The sequence below is a fragment of the Erythrolamprus reginae genome, chromosome 2 (genome assembly GCF_031021105.1).
Source record: "Erythrolamprus reginae isolate rEryReg1 chromosome 2, rEryReg1.hap1, whole genome shotgun sequence".
Classification (NCBI taxonomy): Eukaryota; Metazoa; Chordata; class Lepidosauria; order Squamata; family Dipsadidae; genus Erythrolamprus; species Erythrolamprus reginae.
The window spans coordinates 38,392,650-38,412,557 of NC_091951.1; the positions used below are offsets into that span (position 1 = coordinate 38,392,650).

Consider the following 19,908-nt stretch of genomic DNA (forward strand, 5'->3'; position numbering starts at 1 on the left):
AGGGGGAAAAACCTTCAAAAGATCTACATTCGGAGTATAAGACACAGCCTCTTTTAGGGGGCAAAAAGGTGCATCTTATACTCTGAAAAATACGGTAAGATTGAGATTTAATCCCATGAATAGGAGTACAATAGTAAGATTGTATTCATTTCTTTGTTTAGAAATAATGCCCATTGCCCACTGAACTTTATAAAGGGGCCTGCAAGGTCCCTTCCAACTCTAATAAATAACTAAAGCATGCCTTTCATTATGCAGTGGTAACCATCACCTTGGCTTTATCTCCTCATTGCTGGGTATTCCTGTGGGCACGAAAAGGACCATAATTTGGGGGAACATTTCTTTTCTTTTTTTAAAGTAATATCTTTACTTTACTTTACATTAAAAACAAAACAACAAAAAAGAAAAACATAGACAAACATACAAACAAAACAAACAAATGATTAGCATTACATAATAAAGAATTGTGCTTTATACAATAATTTACACTGGTATCATTGGGGAACATTTGTAAGGGCCTACAGCTCTTACCTCAGCCGCCTTCACCTATCTTACCTAAGTGAGATGAGCAGGGTAGAAATGGGATGGAGGGGTAAATAAATAAACGAGTAAATACCAGGTAGTCTTTCACTCACGGGCCCAGCTCCAACCTCCGTGATCCATCTTCCCCAAAGTCCGCCCAGGATGAGGATGAAGGCAGAGATACTCAGTCTCTTCCCTTCCTGGGGTGGGATGCTGAAGGTCCACACCCCAACCGCCATCTTGGCAGTTTCTCAGGTTTTGAAAAGGTTCTACCTTGATGTCATAATGGAACCCAGGAAAAGCCAGTCACTGCCGGGAATTCAGGCCGTTCCCACAGCTTGGTGCACCTCCCACTCTAGTGCAAAATAAGACAGGTCAGCTTTTTCAGAGCTGATCTGGTTCCAAGGAGAAATTGGGGCAGTGATGGCGAACCTATGGCACGGGTGCCACAGGTGGCACGCAGAGCCATATCTGCTGGCATGCTAGCCGTTGCCCTAGCTCACCTCCAACATGCAAGTGTGTGCTAGCCAGCTGATTTTTGGCTCACACAGGGGGTCTGGGAGGGTGTTTTTGGCTTCCAGAGAGCCTCCGGGGAGATGGGGGAGGCCATTTTTACTCTCCCCGGCTCCAGAGAAGCCTTTGAAGCCTGGAGAGGGTGAAACACGAGCCTACTGGGCCCAGCAGAAGTTGGGAAACAGGTCATTTCTGGCCTTTAGAGGGCCTCCAGGTGTGGGGGAAGCTGTTTTTGCCCTCCCCAAGCATTGAATTATGGGTGTAGGCATTTGCACACGGCTGATAGCGGCACAGATGCTATTTTGGCACCCAAGGAAAAAAAGGTTCGTCATCACTGAATTAGGGGATCAGGATATAAAGTGATGGCTATTCTCAAACTCAGAAATAGGGGTTCAGATGGTGGCCATGGGAATTTAAGTCCATTGAATTCAACCCTTAAAAGAGTCTTTTGCAATCAGGAGCCTTTTGACCACTAGATCTCATCTAAGACCTTGGAATACTCATATCAAATGACCTAAGTGCCAAAGCCTACTGCAACAACATCACCAAAAAGGCATCAAGAGTTGTTAACCTAATTCTATGTAGCTTCTGCTCCGGTAATCTCACACTACTAACTAGAGTATACAAAACTTTCGCCAGACCCATCCTTGAATACAGCTCATCTGTCTGGAACCCACACCACATTTCGGACATAAACACTCCAGATAATGTCCAGAAATACTTTACTAGATTAGCCCTCCACTCCTCCACTTGCAACAGAATACCCTACACAACTAGACTTACAATCCTAGGTTTAGAAAGCTTAGAACTATGTCACCTTAAACACAACCTAAGCATAGCCCATAAAATCATCTGCTGCAATGTCCTTCCTGCCAACGACTACTTCCGCTTCAACCACAACAACACACAAGCACACAACAGATACAAACTTAAAATAAACTGCTCTAACCTCGACTGCAGGAAATACGACTTTAGTAACTGAGTAGCTGATGCATGGAACTGACTACCAGACTCTGTAGTAGCATCAACTAATCCCCAAAACTTTACCCTTAGATTATCCATTGTTGACTTCTTCTGATTCTTAAGAGGTCAGTAAGGGGCGTGCATAAGTGCACCAGAGTGCCTTCCATCCCCTGTCCTAATGTTTCTCTTTTACTAGTATCATGTAGTATATAAATATTATTATATCTTTGTATAGCACCAATACGTATTTGACAAAATAAACAAATAAATAAAAATAAATAAACCAGCCATCCATCTCTTTAGAGTTGGCCTTTTAGGACCTCTGATCTCTGAATCATACAGCTGAATGAGACCTATCCAGTCCAAATCCCTGCTTGGTGCAAAAATGCAAATGGATGTACTGTATATCTGACAGATACTAATCCAGTTGCTGCTCATCTGCTAAAATTCTCTCCAACTCTCCCCCACCCCTTTATTTCCTGTCTCTTTTTAACATAGGGAAAAAAACCCTCTCTTGACCTCCCTGACAGGAAACCTCCAGCTATATATTTAGCATAAATAATTTTGGTTTGAAGACAGCTTAGGAACTCACAAAACAGAAACGAGGAAGCCCTTCAGAAAAGGAGAAGAAAAGGTTCTCACAGTCTTGTGACTTCAGACCCTTGTTATCAAGTGCACAGGTCTACAAGTTGTTTTTGTGGGAAAAGTTGCTTTGCAAAGATTCCAGGGTATTCTCTTACTCATAATTGCATGTATGTATGTATGTATGTATGTATGTATGTATGTATGTATGTATGCATGCATGCATGCATGCATGCATTTACTTACTGTTGTGGTTCCGTCTGAGGCCCCTCCGGGAACGGCTGACCTTCTGTCGGTTTCCAGCTCAGAGGGAGAGGCTGAGGAACAGGAGGTGCAGACAGACGAGGAGGAGGAATCCCAGGCTGAAGAAGAGGGAGGACAGACAGAGTCCCACCAGGGGGAGCTCTCCCCAGCAAGCAGCCTGGATTCCTTAGAGGAAAGTGCACAAGCCATAATTGATCTGCGACAACGAAGAGCTACTCAGAGACGGAATCAATTGGCTAAATATTTTCAGCATTAAAGTGGCAACAGCTGGGTTTGGGTGTGGTGCTCTTGGGAAAGGCTAAAAGGCAGACCCACCCTTCCTGGCTTGTGGAGTTTTATCTTTGAGAGTCGTGGGACCTGACTGTGAACTTTGGCGTCTTGGAATCCTGGTTTGTGCCTTTGACTATTGAAACCTTGGGGGGCGGGGGGGTGCCAGCAAGAAGCTTGCTGTATTGACTGGACATCAGGACCCTGTTGTACCGTATTATATCCTGTCTGTTGGGAAGAACAGGTTTTCCTCTGTGCTTATTTTTTCCAGTTATAAAATACTTTTGGCTTTTACCAGAGTGTCTGGCTGTTTTTTCCAGTTGGTGTTGAGGTCTGGGGGAACCCAGACAGAACACTTACTTACTTACTTACTTACTTACTTACTTACTTACTTACTTACTTACTTACTTACTTACTTACTTACTTACTTACTTATTTAGTCACGTACATATTGGAGGTATATAAAGATATAATAATATTCATATACATGCTACTAGTAAAAAGAAAAATAAGAAAAAACATTAGATATAATAATGTTCATATACATGATACTAGTAAAAAAATATAAAGAAACATTAGGACAGGGGATGGAAGGCACTCTGGTGCACTTATGCACGCCCCTTAGTGACCTCTTAGGAATCGTGAGAGGTCAACAGTGGATAGTCTAAGAGTCTAAGTTTTGGGAGTTAGGAGATGATACTACAGAGTCTGGTAGTCAGTTCCATGCATTAACTATTTGTTAATGCATTGAACTGCATGGACTGCATCGTATTTCCTGCAGTCGAGTTTGGAGCGGTTTACATTAAGTTTTTATCTGTTGTGTGCTTGTGTGTTGTTGTGGTTGAAGCTGAAGTAGTCGTTGACAGGAAGGATGTTGTAGCAGATGATTTTATGGGCTATGCTTAGATCGTGTTTAAGGCGATGTAGTTCTAAGCTTTCTAAACTTAGGATTGTAAGTCTAGTTGTGTAGTGTATTCTGTTGTGAGTGGAGGAGAGGAGGGCTCTTCTAGTAAAGTATCTCTGGACATTTTCTACAGTGTTTATGTCCAAAATGCGGTGTGGGTTCCAGACAGATGAGCCGTATTCAAGGATTGGTCTGGCGAAAGTTTTGTATGCTCTGGTTAGTAGTGTGAGATTGCCGGAGCAGAAGCAGGCTACTCTGTGATTCATCACTGTTTCGGTTTTCTTGTTCACTTTTCAGGCCAAGCTAGTTGGGGTGTGCAGAATGCTTAACAATTCAGGCGTGTTGAGGCCTGTCTGCTGTCCAGCCCCTCTAGCAGCCAGGGGTATGGGAGTCAGGGTCAGCATCAAGGCTGCACGTTGGCAAAAAGAAATCAAGCATCAAATTTAAGCTGGATAAACAAGACCTTACAGACAACCCTCACTCCGTAAAAGACCTTGGAATACTCGTATCAAATGACCTAGGTGCCAAAGCCCACTGCAGCAACATCGCCAAAAAGGCTTCAAGAATTGTTAACCTAATTCTATATAGTTTCTTCTCTGGTAATATCACTCTACTAACCAGAGCATGCAAAACTTTCACCAGACCAATCCTTGAATACAGCTCATCTGTCCGCATTTCGGACATAAATACATTAGAAAGCATCCAGAGATACTTTATGAGAAGAGCCCTCCACTCCTCTACACGAAACAGTATACCATACACAGCCAGGCTTGAAATCCTAGGCTTAGAAAGCTTGGAGCTTCGTCACTTTAAACATGACCTAAACATAGCCCATAAAATCATCTACAATGTCCTTCCTGTCAACAACTACTTCAGCTTCAACCACAACAATACACGGGCACACAACAGATGCAAACTCACAGTAAACCGCTCTAAACTTGACTGTAGAAAATATTTATTTATTTATTTATTTATTTATTTATTTATTTATTTATTTATTTATTTATTTATTCATTCATTCATTCATTCATTCATTCATTCATTCATTCGATTTTTATGCTGCCCTTCTCCTTAGACTCAGGGCGGATTACAACATGTTAGCAATAGCACTTTTTAACAGAGCCAGCACATATTGCCCCCACAATCTGTGTCCTATGACTACATAGGATATTACTTCAGCAACCAAATTGTTAATGCATAATCACCAAACCTCCAAAACTTTATCCTTAGACTATCCACTGTTGACCTCACCCTATTCCTAAGAGGTCAGTAAGGGGTGTGCATAAGTGCACCAGTGTGCCTACTGTCCCTGTACTAGGTTTCTCTCTTATTAGTACCAATATCACCTATATAAACAGTGTTATTTCTTTGTACACTACCAATATGTATTTGATAAATACATGAATATAATATAATATAATATAATATAATATAATATAATATAATATAATATAATATAATATAATATAATATAATATAATATAATATAATATAATATAATATAATATAATATAATATAATATAATATAATATAATATAATATAATAATATAATATAATATAATATAATATAATATAATATAATATAATATAATATAATATAATATAATATAATATAATATAATAATATAATATAATATAATATAATATAATATAATATAATTATTATATTATGGGAGGGAGGGAGATTATGATCCCACTATATAGAATGCTGGTGAGACCACATTTGGAATACTGTGTTCAGTTCTGGAGACCTCACCTACAAAAAGATATTGACAAAATTGAACGGGTCCAAAGATGGGCTACAAGAATGGTGGAAGGTCTTAAGCATAAAACGTATCAGGAAAGACTTAATGAACTCAATCTGTATAGTCTGGAGGACAGAAGGAAAAGGGGGGACATGATCGAAACATTTAAATATCTTAAAGGGTTAAATAAGGTCCAGGAGGGAAGTGTTTTTAATAGGAAAGTGAACACAAGAACAAGGGGACACAATCTGAAGTTAGTTGGGGGAAAGATCAAAAGCAACATGAGAAAATATTATTTTACTGAAAGAGTAGTAGATCCTTGGAACAAACTTCCAGCAGATGTGGTAGATAAATCCACAGTAACTGAATTTAAACATGCCTGGGATAAACATATATCCATCCGAAGATAAAATACAGAAAATAGTATAAGGGCAGACTAGATGGACCATGAGGTCTTTTTCTGCCGTCAGACTTCTATGTTTCTATGTTTCTATAATATCATATCATATCATATCATATCATATCATATCATATCATATCATATCATATCATAAAAAACCTGAGAGTTCCGAGGGAATGGGAATGGAGCTGGCAGAAAAAGAGAGAGAGATGGAGGTGGAGCCCTCAGATGGAGAGTCAACATCTCCCAGATTGGAAATAGCTGATGAAGAAGAGGAGGAACAGCTGGGTCCAGTGCCTGACACACAGATACACAGAAGGCAGAGGAGAGGAGAGCGGTGGAAATCCGTGGGCCGATCCTTGGGAAGGAAGAGTCAAGGCTACAGTGAAGCTCCACTTTAGCTCTGGGGTTAAAAGGCAGGGGACAGAGATGAACAGATGAGGCAAAAAACTATTCATCTTCTCACCAGACAGACTTGTTTACCTGTAGTGAAATATAAACCTTTTTGCCAGGGCTCCAAATTAAAGGAATCTTTGAGATAACTTCATAGGGTTTGTGGTGTTTGGGCAGCTGGGTCAGAACGCAAAGTTTTAAAACATATATTTTGGAGATTCACTGCAGATCAGAGTGGTATGAAACCAAGACTTCATTAGCCACCCATTTCTCCTTTCCAGAACCTCCAAGCAATATTGGGTTCCTACTTGGATGGAGGTGGAGAACGGCATTCCGGTAGCAGTGGTTAGAGTGCAGTACTGCAAACTGCTTCTGCTCACTGCTGGTTGTAGTTCACCAGTTCAAATCTCACCAGGCTCGAGGTTGATTCAGCCTTCCATCCTTCCGAGGTGGATAAAATGAGGACCCACATTGTTGGGGGCAATATGCTGACTCTGTAAAGTCTTTTGTCCACATACTCTGAAAGTCAGATAATGAGTTGTAAATTGGGGGAGCTCCAAGAAGGAGGGTGGGAATGTTGTGGACAAATATCCCCCCTCCTTTTATCCAACTGGCTACAGCACAATGTGCAAAGGTCTTTAACCGTTGTTATATTTGAGCTGAGCTGGCAGAATTTTGCTGGTGCCAGGAGGACTCAGGAGAAGGCCTGGCTCCAGTATCACACTTCCTCAAAATGGAGCAGAGGAAGGCGAAAGTGAAATAAACTGACAAAAAGGGAAAGTGATGGGTGGGAGAGAAAGTGCTCCAAAGGCAGAAGAGAAGAGAGTCTTGACAGCGCGATGCCAAGTCCGTGGCTTCTCCTGATACTGGTGGGTGAGTAAAGGGACAGAAAATCTTTTCTTGAGATGGGAGTTTCAGGCTGTCCGTGTTCTACAGCAGGGGTCTCCAACCTTGGGTGCTTTAAGCCTGGAGGACTTCAACTCCCAGAATTCCCCAGCCAGCAAAGCTGGCTGGGGAATTCTGGGAGTTGAAGTCCTCCAGGCTTAAAGCGCCCAAGGTTGGAGACCTCTGTTCTACAGAACCCAGCATAGCAGGGATGGTGATGGTGGAATACTTTGGCAGCATCCAAAGAGGGGGCATGGGGTCTGGTTTAAATGAACTTTAATGTTTTTCAACACGCACCTCCAACTTTGCATCAACAGCAATGGCATTTAGACTTATATACCGCTTCATAGTGCTTTTACAGCCCTCCCTAAGTGGTTTACAGAGTCAGCATATCACCCCCAACAACCTGGCTCCTCATTTTACCCACCTCGGAAGGATGGAAGGCTGAGCCAACCTTGAGCTGGTTGTGAGATTTGAAATGCTGAACTACAGCTAGCAGTTTGCTGAAGTAGCCTACACTGCTGCTTCTAACCACTGCGCCACCCCGGCTCTATCAACCCATTTAAAAATGCAGGGCAATTAAAGGATAATAATAACAATATAATAATAACAACAGAGTTGGAAGGGACCTTGGAGGTTTTCTAGTCCAACACCCTGCTTGGACAGAAAACCCTATACTACTTCAGACAGTGGTTATCCAACATCTTCTTTAAAACTTCCAGTGTTGGAGCATTCAAAACTTCTGGAGGCCAATCCTTCCACTGATCAATTGTTTTAACTGTCAGGAAATTTCTCCTTAGTTCTAAGTTGCTTCTCTCCTTGTTTAGTTTCCACCCATTGCTTCTTTTTCTGCCCTCAGTTGCTTTGGAGAATAGGTTGACTCCTCCTTCTTTGTGGCAACCCCTGAGATATTGAAACACTGCTATCATGTCTCCCCTAGTCCTTCTTTTCATTAAACCAGACATACCTAGTTCTTGCAACCGTTCTTCATATGTTTTAGCCTCCAATCCCCTAATCATCTTATAACCTTGGCTTGATTTATGAGGACTTAATATAGTCTCCACCAACACCAATAAGAATGTTTTCTGACTAAGTGGCAGCCTTAAGAATGGGTGGATGGGGGGGGGGAGCAATGGATGGAAGAACGTTAAAGTGACATCCAAACTAGAAGTAAGGAGAAATTTAATGACAATTCATCAGTGGGATGACTTACCTCCAGAAGTTGGGGATGGTCCATCACTGGAGGTTTTTAAGAAAAGATTGGAGAGCCATTTGGAGTTGGACTAGAAGACCTCCAAAGTAGCAATAGCAATAGCATTTTAAACTTACATACCGCTTCATAGTGCTTTTACAGCCCTCTCTAAGCGGTTTACAGAATCAGCCTATTGCCCGCAACAATCTGCATCCTCATTTTACCCATCTCAAAAGGATGGAAAGCTGAGTCAACTTTGAGCTGGTGGTGAGATTTGAACTTCAGCTAGCAGTTAGCACAGTACTTCTCAATTATTTCCTGTTTCGCCTCCCCCCCCCCGAAGAAGTAAACATTCTATGCTTCCCCTCCCTCCAATTCTCCACCTGGACGATTGTTTGCAATCCTCGGCACGTTTTTGCTGAAAAAAACCTCAAGCGACTTAGCAACGTGATTGAGGTGTAATGTGTTTAAATGACGCCTTAATTTATTTGGCTTCACGCTATCCACTGCCAACATTTTTAGACACAGTAAACATACCAGTCTTTCCTCGTCTCCCACCGTAGTCACAGTGAAGCCAAGTGCTACATACCCTTCATCATATTTCTTCATCTTAGCTTTCGGGAGACTTACGTTTGTCTCATTATCTCCGTCTCTCTCCTCCTTTCCTTTTTGACAAAATTGAACGGGTCCAAAGATGGGTTAAAAGAATGGTGGAAGGTCTGAAACATAAAACTTATCAGGAAAGACTTCATGAACTCAATCTGTATAGTCTGGAGGAGAGAAGGAAAAGGGGGGACATGATCGAAACATTTCAATATGTTAATAGGGTTAAATAAGGTTCAGGAGAGAAGTGTTTTTAATAGGAAAGTGAACCCAAGAACAAGGGGACACAATCTGAGGTTAGTTGGGGGAAAGAGTAGTAGATCCTTGGAACAAACTTCCAGCAGACGTGGTTGCTAAATCCACAGTAACGGAATGTAAACAGGCCTGGAACAAACATATATCCATCCTAAGATAAAACACAGGAAATAGTATAAGGGCAGACTAGATGGACCATGAGGTCTTTTTCTGCCGTCAATCTTCTATGTTTCTATGTTTTCATCCCTGTTTAATATTTTTCCATGGTGTCTCTTAAGGGTTTGTTATCTGCACTTTGTATCTTTTGCTTTGTGTTTGGTGCTATTGTTTGGTGCAACCCCCCCCCTACTCCCTACAACAAAAACCCACACATTATTCAGGGTCACATGCCCCCCCCGGCTAAACTCCACCCCCCCAGGGGAGCCCGCCCCACTATTTGAGAAGCACTGCTGAAGTAACATGCAGTGCTGCACTCTAACCACTGGGCCACCCAGTCTATTGACCCTTCCCGTTCTTATTCTGTATTCTGTAGACCTTCCTGCTAATCCCTTCTCCTGCTCTCTTCTCCCCAGGCCCTGCTGCCGGCCTTGTGCTGTCTACACCCTCGTTCCAAGTTTCCGTCCCCCTTGGAAAGACTGCTTTGGTTCCAGTCTTGTTGAATTTCTCTTCTTCGGTGCCTACCTACTTCCAGATCCGATGGCGTTTCATGACCGGCTCTTGGCCGGTGTTGATTGTGAAAGCTGATAACTGCAAGGGAGACAAGGGTATCCGTCAGTGGTCGGATGTTTGCGAGGTCACATTGACGAAAGCAGAGAGATACAGGCACCGAGCAGAGTGGTCTTCTGAAAATGCTTCGCTGATACTACGGGATGCCAGAGTAGAAGATTCGGGAATTTATGAAATCAAGGTGCTGGCTTTGGGTGTAAGAGTGTCAGCCAACATCAACTTAACTGTGATCAATGGTAAGAGAATGAAAAGAGGTCTGTGCTTGTGGGGAAGGGCATCCCTGGAGAAGCCAAGAAAGTTGAGATGTCCACTGCAATACAATTGTGCATGGCATCAGAGTTGTGCAGGAATAACGGAATAACACAGTTGGAAGGGGCTTAGGAGGTCTTCTAGACCAACCCCCTGCTTAGACAGGTAACCCTATCCCATTTCAGACAAATGGTTTGTCTAACCTCATCTTAAAAACTTCCAGTGTTGGAGCATTCACAACTTCTGGAGACAAGCTATTCCACTGATTAATTGTTATGTCAGGAAATTTCTCCTTAGTTTTAAGTTGCTTCTCTCCTTGATTGGTTTCAACCCATTACTTCTTGTTCTGAGTTGTGTGATTGTAGTTATCGTGACTTTTTAGACTTCCCCAAAGACACAGTTGATGGGAGGACTCAAAGTTTTGTTTGTTGACATTAAATATTATTTATTTGTTTGACTTTATTGCTTTATCTGGTTTACATGGCTTCATTGCTTATTTGACCCCTATGACAATCATTAAGTGTTGTGCCTCACGATTCTTGACAAATGTATATTTTCTTTTATGTACACTGAGAGCTTATGCACCAAAGACAAATTCCTTGTGTGTCCAATCACACTTGGCCAATAAAGAATTCTATTCTATTCTATTCTATTCTATTCTACTCTACTCTACTCTACTCTACTCTATTCTATCTTCATCAGACCTTTTAGATGAATACATTTAAAATAACATTTTAAAATAACCTCTACATCTCCTGCTGGCTATTAAAATATTAAAAGCAGATGAAGGGTTGTCCTTAATTTTATTTTCCAACTCATATTGTCTGGACTGAAGGTCTACTTAAAGCAACTTTTTTCTAAGTACAGTAACACTTCACCAGAGGTGGGTTCCTCCAGGTTCATACTGGTTCGCTCACACTGGTAACAAACCACTGATGATGTCACAATGACATCATGCAACTGATTCCATTGGTGCTGGTCTGTGGAGGCCACCATTTTTTAAAAAAAATTTGGGGGAATTTCCCCCCCAGTTTTTTTTCCTTCTGTGCATGTGCAGAAGCTGAGTTTCCAGCACTGTGCATGTGTTGCCATCTTGTTTTTGGCTTTTTTGGGGGGGGGGGGATATTTTGCTAGTGGACATACAAGTGTGTGCAAAGTGTGTATGTGCACCAGAACATGGGAGGAAGCGAACCGACAGAGAGGTAAATTAGAACCCACCCCTGCACTTCACAGCTAGGTCACGGTGGCCAAACCTTCTGCCGTCTGTCTGTTGGACAACAGTACCCATTTTTCCAGGTTTCTCTTTGTCTAGGGTAGTGTTTCCCAATCTTGGACACGTTCAGTTGTGTGGTCTTCAACTCTCAGAATTCTCATCAATGGTTGGTTATGCTGGCTGTGGAATTCTGGGACCGGAAGTCTGTATCTGTGATTCTCAATGCTGGCAATTCTCAGAGGTATGGACTTCAACTCCCAGAATTCCTCAGCCAGAAGGGCTGGTTGGTGAATTCTGGGGGTTAAGGTCCAGACATCTGAAAGTTGCCAACATTGAGACACACTGGTCTATACATCTGAACACTGGAATTCTCTGCATAAGATCCTTATTCTTTATTCTCTGTTATTCTACATATGCTTGAGATAAATTCTCCTCCCACCCTGGGGCCATTGAAGGACACCTTTTTTGGGAGGAAAGGAAATTACGAGCAGAGCTGTAGTGCACAATTTAGAGCCCCATTTCTTTTTAAATGTATTGTGCGTGCAGTGATGGACTGCCAAATTTTTTACTGCCACACTGTGGACGTGGCTTATTTTGTGGGTGTGGCTTGATGGTCATGTGACCAGGTGGGAGTGGCTTGACAGTCATGTGAACATGGCTTAAAGGTCACGTGACTGGGTGGGAATGGCTTGCTGACCAAGATAAATTTTCAAATAGGTGCTTAGAGTCTTTTTCAGTTGATTAAGTCACATTATTTGAATAGCCACAAAAAGGACAAATTATAGACAGCATTATTTGTTGAGGAGCACAGTAATATTTTAAGGTTTTGTACTGAACCCACAAGGTTCAGTATGATAACAGATTAGGCAAGTAGCTCAATTTTCTTTAATTGCTATAAAAGTTCATTTTTAGATAATGATTAAAATTGTTAAATCATTTATGGGTAAAAACATACTATTTAATTATTTCCTATTTTAAAAGTAATTAAGGATCATACTAAGGTACTAGAGAAATAAGGACAATTTAAAAAAACTATTTTCAGTAAATAATGCATACATTTACTACTCACACTGGGTGTTGTCCCTCCACCCCCACCACACCGTGAGGGCAGCAGCCCATTACTGTGTGTATGTGATACCAACACACTGGATCTGGCTTTGGTGGCTTTGATGTCATTTTGACTTGCTTGAATATCCACTCCTGTATGCTGCTAGATCATGGCTCTCCCCTCCCTGCTCTACAGTCCCTCATGAAAACATAAACATATGGACTACTCAACTTGATCATGGTAAATCAATAGATGCAATCTACATAGACTTTTGTAAAGCCTTTGATTCAGTAGTTCATGACAAACTTCTTCTGAAACTAAAATCCTGTGGCATCTCTGGACCACTGCATGACTGGATAACAGCGTTCCTGTCTAACAGACAACAAGTGGTCAAAATAGGTAGTGCCATATCTAATCTTGTTCCTGTCAACAGTGGTGTCTCTCTGTTTTGCAGAAACTACAGAAAGTGCAGAAAATACAATTTCAGCAATAGGGTGGTCAACGCCTGGAATTCACTACCTGACTCTGTTGTTTCTTCCCTTAATCCCAAAATCTTCAACTTTATATTATCTACAGTTGACCTCTCCCCTTTTCTAAGAGGTCTGCTAGGGGCGTGCATAAGCACACCATTGTGCCTACCATCCCTGTCCTACTCTCTTTTATCTTTTCAATCACTACTTTATACTTATGTTATGTTAATACAAAATAATACAAAATAATGACAAAATAAACAAACAAACAAATAAATAAATGAGGGAGTAAGCAGCTGCTTTTCTTAAATGGGAAAATGATTAAAAAGTGCAGATTTAAGCCAGAAAAAGCTTAAAGCAAGTGCGTATTGCAGTGGTTTGACTTTGGGAGACAGGAAGGAAGAAATGCTGGCAAGGGAATGATTAGCTAAGAGGCTGCATAGCCCACAGCTAGATAGTGGATGGAGCAAGAAGCTCTGAAGAGACCCTCTCTAGTTTCTTGAGCTGTTAAAAATAATGGTGGTGCCAAGCACAGGAATCCAGAAGTCCAAGCAGGTCAAATGAATGTAGGATTATTGTATGCTAATGATCTCTACAAGAATCTGAACTACCAACAGTCAAAGCAAATTGGTGATAGATAAGAGTCAGTGGAATTCAAGGCGGGCTTGACATATATCTCTTGTGCATGAGCTTTGAAATAAAAATAGAATTAGTTCATCTGATTGTGTTGCTTGTTTGGGGAAGTGGACAGAAGGAACCCTCCCTAGTGTTTTGGAAATTAAAAGTAAAGGAGAGGAGAAGTGCTTTCAAGATGGTAATCTTGTAACAGAGCTAGCAATGGTTTTCCTCAAAGGGCTGATATGTATGCTTAACACTCTGCATTTAAAATAATGTTTTGTTTTGTTTTTTTAAAAAAACAAATCTTAACAGAAACCAGCAATCCCCTGTTGGATGATCAGAGAAGAGGGATCTCTTCCAGCAAAAGCACAGGTTTGTATTGGAGATGGAAATAATTAGAAAACAATCTGTATAGTCTGGAGGACAGAAGGAAAAGGGGGGACATGATCGAAACATTTAAATATGTCAAAGGGTTAAATAAGGTCCAGGAGGGAAGTGTTTAGGAAAGTGAACACAAGAACAAGGGGACACAATCTGAAGTTAGTTGGGGGAAAGATCAAAAGTAACATGAGAAAATATTATTTTACTGAAAGAGTAGTAGATGCTTGGAACAAACTTCCAGCAGACGTGGTTGATAAATCCACAGTAACTGAATTTAAACATGCCTGGGATAAACATATATCCATCCTAAGATAAAATACAGAAAATAGTATAAGGGCAAACTAGATGGACCATGAGGTCTTTTTCTGCCATCAGTCTTCTATGTTTCTATGTTTCTAAGAAAAGAAAACCGGGAATTAAATGACATATGGAAAGGGGGAAATGACATCAGGTACCGGAAGATTACACTTAATCATGTTTTTAGACATTATCTCCATCCATGACATGTCCAAGAGAGATCACTTATTGGCCTACTTTCCATCTCTGTATGGCTGCTACTATGTAATATAAATTGACTAAAGCTGGAATAAACAAAGGCTGCTCCTTTTGGAACGGTCCATGATAATTATCTCCCATATTGCTTCCAGCGACTCTGAACAGTTCTGGGCCTTTTGATACAGACAGATAGAGAAAGATAGAATTAATGCAAACTGGTATTTCTCTACCTCAGCAACTTTAACAGGTGTAGACTTCAACTCCCAGAATTCCCCAGTCAAGATGGCTGGTTGCGAAATTCTAAGAGTTGAAGTCAACACCTGTTAAGTTTGCTGAAGTTGAAACAAACTGATATTCTACCTACCTACCTACCTACCTACCTACCTACCTATCTATCTATCTATCTATCTATCTATCTATCTATCTATCTATCTATCACTTCTATTTCTAGGCCACCCTTCTCCGAAGACTCAGGGTGGCTTACAACATCGAAATTAAAAAAAAAAACATGATAGAAATTGAAGTTAAAATGGACCAATTAATTTTTTAAAATATATATTGTTGCTTGGTATTTATGGTTTCCTGTTCTCCTATTTTTACCAGTTAATTTTTTTGATCTTTGCTGGTATTTAATTAAAAACCCATCAATAGCAATATAACTTAGACTTACATACCACTTCACAGTACAGTGGTACCTCATGATACGAACTTAATTGGTTCCAGGAGGAGGTTCGTAAGACGAAACAATGTTTCCCATAGGAATCAATGTAAAAGCAAATAATGCATGCAAATCCATCAGGAAAATCCCAAACTTTGGAAGGGAGGCGAACAGAGGGCAGGGAGGAGCAGCTAAAGGGGGCGGGTGGAAGAAGGAAGGCTAGGCTAAAGGGTGAGTGGGAAGGAAGAAAGGCAAGGGGGGTACCCCTCCCTTTTCTTTCTTCAAAAGACAATCTTTCAGTGCCTCTGCAAGCAAGCTGTTCTCTGCAAAGTCTTTCCCCCTCCAAGCTGCCCCTCCCTTTTCTTTCTTCAAAAATGGGAAAAAAAGAAACCCCTTCATCCCAGCAGCAGCTGCTTTGGGTTCGTAAGGTGAAAATAGTTCGGAAGAAGAGGCAAAAAAATCTTAAACACCGGGTTCGTATCTTGAAAAGTTCATTAGAAGAGGCGTTCATAAGATGAGGTAGCACTGTATTTTTAAAGCCCTCTCTAAGCGGTTTACAGAGTTAGCGTTTTTGCCCCCAACAATCGGGAATCTCATTTTACCCACCTTGGAAGGATGGAAGGCTGAGTCAACCTTGAGCCTGGTGCGATTTGAACTGCCAAATTGCAGTCAGTCGGCAGTCAGCAGAATTAGCCTGCAGTACTGCATTCTAGCCACTGCACCACCACGGGTTATAACCATGCACTGTGTTGCAGTGGTGGGATTCAATTTTTTTTTACTACCGGTTCTGTGGGTGTGGCTTGGTGGACGTGGCAGAGGAGGAATAGTGTAAAATCTCCATTCCCACCCCACTCCAGGAGAAGGATACTGCAAAATCCCCATTTCCTCCCCATCAACTGAGACTCTGGAGGCAGAAAAAGATGGGGGCAGGGCCAGTCAGAGCTGGTATTTACTGGTTCTCCGACTATTCAAAATTTCCATTACCAGTTCTCCAGAACTGGTTGGAACCTGCTGAAACCCACCTCTACTGTATTGCTATCTGAAAAGAGGGATTCCCTCTGATCTGGATATAGATTTTGGAAGTATGCAAGATGCAAACTGAACTGGAAAATTTCCAAATGCAAAGTTTGGAAGATGCAAACTGAAGTAGAAATTATGGTTAGTACTGTTTCCACATTTGTGAGCCGCTCCAAGTCCTCGGAGAGGGGCGGCATACATATCTAATAAATTGTTATTGTTATTGTTATTGTTATTGTTATTTATTAGATTTGTATGCTGCCCCCTCCATTATTGTTACTGCTATTGCTGTTGCTGTTGCTGTTGTTGTTGTTGTTGTTGTTGTTGTTGTTGTTGTTCTCTGATGAAAGCTGTGATGTTTTACTTATATACCACTTCCTAGTGCTTTTACAGCCCTCTCTAAGTGGTTTACAGAGTCAGCATATCACCCCCAACAATCTGGCTCCTCATTTCACCCACCTGGGAAGGATGGAAGGCTGAGTCGACCTTGAATTGGTGGTAAGATTTGAACTGCTGAACTACAGCTAGCAGTTAGCTGAAGTAGCCTGCAGTGCTGCACTCTAACCACTAGGTGTCACCCTGGTTGTAGAGTTACACAACCAAAGTGGGGGATGGGTTGGAGCCAATTGCCAATTTCCTTTTTTGTCCTTGTAAGAGTGGAGAAATTCAACAGAAATAGCTTACCACCAGCCAGATTGGAGGAAATTCCCTCATTGCATTATTAGAAATCCAAGCAAGCAAGTCTGCCTTACCACTCCACACAGTGATATGATCATATTTTGGCTGCTGGGCAACCAAGCTCACAATATTTATCTGACTTCAGAGGAAGACATAGCGGCATGGACCTTCTCCTTCCAAATCTTGAAGCATGCAATGCTGTTTCAGCATCAGATAACCCAGCCTGTTTGAATTATTGACCTTGATTGAACAATTCGTTATGACCTATAAAGCCCTTCATGGCACCGGACCAGAATATCTCCGGGACCGCCTTCTGCCGCACGAATCCCAGCGACCAGTTAGGTCCCACAGAGTTGGCCTTCTCCGGGTCCTGTCAACTAAACAATGTCATTTGGCAGGACCCAGGGGAAGAGCCTTCTCTGTGGCGGCCCCAACCCTTTGGAACCAACTCCCCGCAGATATCAGAGTTGCCCCCACCCTCCTAGCCTTTTGTAAGCTCCTTAAAACCCACCTCTGTCGTCAGGCATGGGGGAATTGACATTTTCCCTCCCCCTAGGCTTATAAAATTTATGTATGGTATGCTAGTATGTATGATTGGTTTCTAAATTGGGGTTTTTTAAATTAACTTAAATATTAGATTTGTTTACATTGTATTATTATTGCTGTGAACCGCCCCGAGTCTGCGGAGAGGGGCAGCATACAAATCTGATTAAATAAATAAATAAAATAAATATTTATAATAACCCTCCCCCTACTCTCCCCCATGTACATGTAGGCAGGCCTCACTGAAGCCTCCAGACTCTAAGGTAAAATGGTGAAAAATAGGCCCAATGGGCCTATCAGAAGTTCAAAAATGAACTTCCAGTAATAATAATAATAATAATAATAATAATAATAATAATAATAATAATAATAATAACAACAACAACAACAATAGAAGCTGCGTGTGCAGCACAACTTTTGCTACCAAATGCGCCATCCCATCCGTACTGGTAGCAATCCAATACTGTTCCTTTGTCCAGCTATTCTTCTCACCACAGGAAGTTCCGCCTCATGTGTCCCTGAGCTTGGCTTCCTTGCCATTCCCAGCTGCTGGTTATTGACCAGCCTTACACCTTGAGATACAGTGGTACCTCTACCTAAGAATGCCTCTACTTACAAACTTTTCTAGATAAGAACCGGGTGTTCAAGATTTTTTTTGCCTCTTCTCAAGAACCATTTTCCACTTACAAACCCGAGCCTCTGAAACTGTCACCGGAAAAGGCGGGGAGAAGCCTTCGTGGGGCCTCTCTAGGAATCTCCTGGGAGGAAACAGGGCCGGAAAAGGCCGGGAGAAGCCTCCTTGGGGCCTGTCTAGGAATCTCCTCAGGAAACAGGGCCGGAAAAGGCCGGGAGAAGCCTCTCTAGGGCCTCTCTAGGAATCTCCTGGGAGGAAACAGGGCCTCCACCTTCTTTGTGCTTTCCCCAATCGCACACATTATTTGCTTTTACATTGATTCCTATGGGGAAAATTGCTTCTTCTTACAAACTTTTCTACTTAAGAACCTGATCATGGAATGAATTAAGTTCGTAAGTAGAGGTACCACATGGAAGGTTTTTGTGAATTGCTTCTTCTTGGGTCTCCTGAGGAAATCATGGTGGTTATCCTGTCCAATGTCTCTTGTGGCAGGTCCAGTCTCTTTGGTAAAGGCCGAATTCAGCAGAGATTATATGGTGACCAATATCATCCGACTGAGCTTAGCTGGCCTGATTCTCTGTCTCCTTGGATTCATCATAACACAGGTAAATGGCTGTGTATTGTGTTTCTCCTCCAGCCAGGGGTGGGCTGCTAGGGGTTTGCAGGGGTTTGGGAGCAGACATTGGCAGCTCCTAGAACCGGGGGGGGGGATGCTGTTCCGGCACAATCTGAAGTTAGTTGGGGGAAAGATGAAAAGCAACGTGAGAAAATATTATTTCACTGAAAGAGTAGTAGATCCTTGGAACAAACTTCCAGCAGATGTGGTTGGTAAATCCATAGTAACTGAATTTAAACATCCCTGGGATAAACATATATCCATTGTAAGATAAAATACAAGAAATAGTATAAGGGCAGACTAGATGGACCATGTGATCTTTTTCTGCCGTCAGTCTTCTATGTTTCTATGTTTCTATGAAAACTGACAAGTTTGGCCTTCAAATGCCTGGTCCTTCTGCTTGCTAGGTGTTGAAGAAAGTCAGAGATGGTTCTTCTTTTTTTCAGAACGTTGCCTCCTTTTACTCCAGACGGCGAGAGACGAGCGTGCATCAAATGGAAATTCCCTTCTCCTCCTCGGCTGAGCAACGTTTCCTGACTTGTGAAGATCAAGTTAGGTGATGTGGACAAACAGCTCTGTAAAATTTGTTGCTGACCTTCTGCGTTCTTTCTTTGCAACAGGCCATGTCCTCCCCTTCTCAGCCACAAAAGTATTAGTTATGGGGTGGATGAACCCTCCTTTCTAGGAGGGAAGGTCCTTGGACTCAACGCTACAAAGTCTACCATTGCCCTTGCTCTGAGAAACACTTGAGAGTTTTAAAGAGAGATTAGACTAACTGCGAATTTATCCGAAATGATGTAGGGACTCCTGCATAAGTAGGGGGTTAGACTAGATGACCTACCAAGTCCCTTCCAAATCTAATAATCTGTAATCTGCAGCTTCTGGAAAGGGCTTGTAAACCAGGGGTGGGTTCCACTTACTTTCCCCAGGGCCGCTGATAGGCCGGTACTACCGGTAGTGGCGTCAGGGGCCCGGCCAAATTGAAAAATGGGGGGGGGGGCTGGCGCCCGCCAAAAACTCTCCAATCCCGATTGCGATGGGGAAAAGCACGCCAAGGTGAGCGAAAGGACCAGAG

General features: G+C 42.0%; 1 long non-coding RNA gene across 1 annotated transcript; it reads left to right on the top strand.

The window, feature by feature from the left end:
• Positions 1 to 7,378: 7,378 nt before the first annotated feature.
• Positions 7,379 to 18,800, top strand: LOC139158364 (uncharacterized). Its single transcript, XR_011557683.1, has 3 exons — positions 7,379 to 7,421; positions 14,124 to 14,183; positions 18,710 to 18,800. It is a non-coding gene; the product is annotated as an uncharacterized lncRNA (long non-coding RNA).
• Positions 18,801 to 19,908: the final 1,108 nt, after the last annotated feature.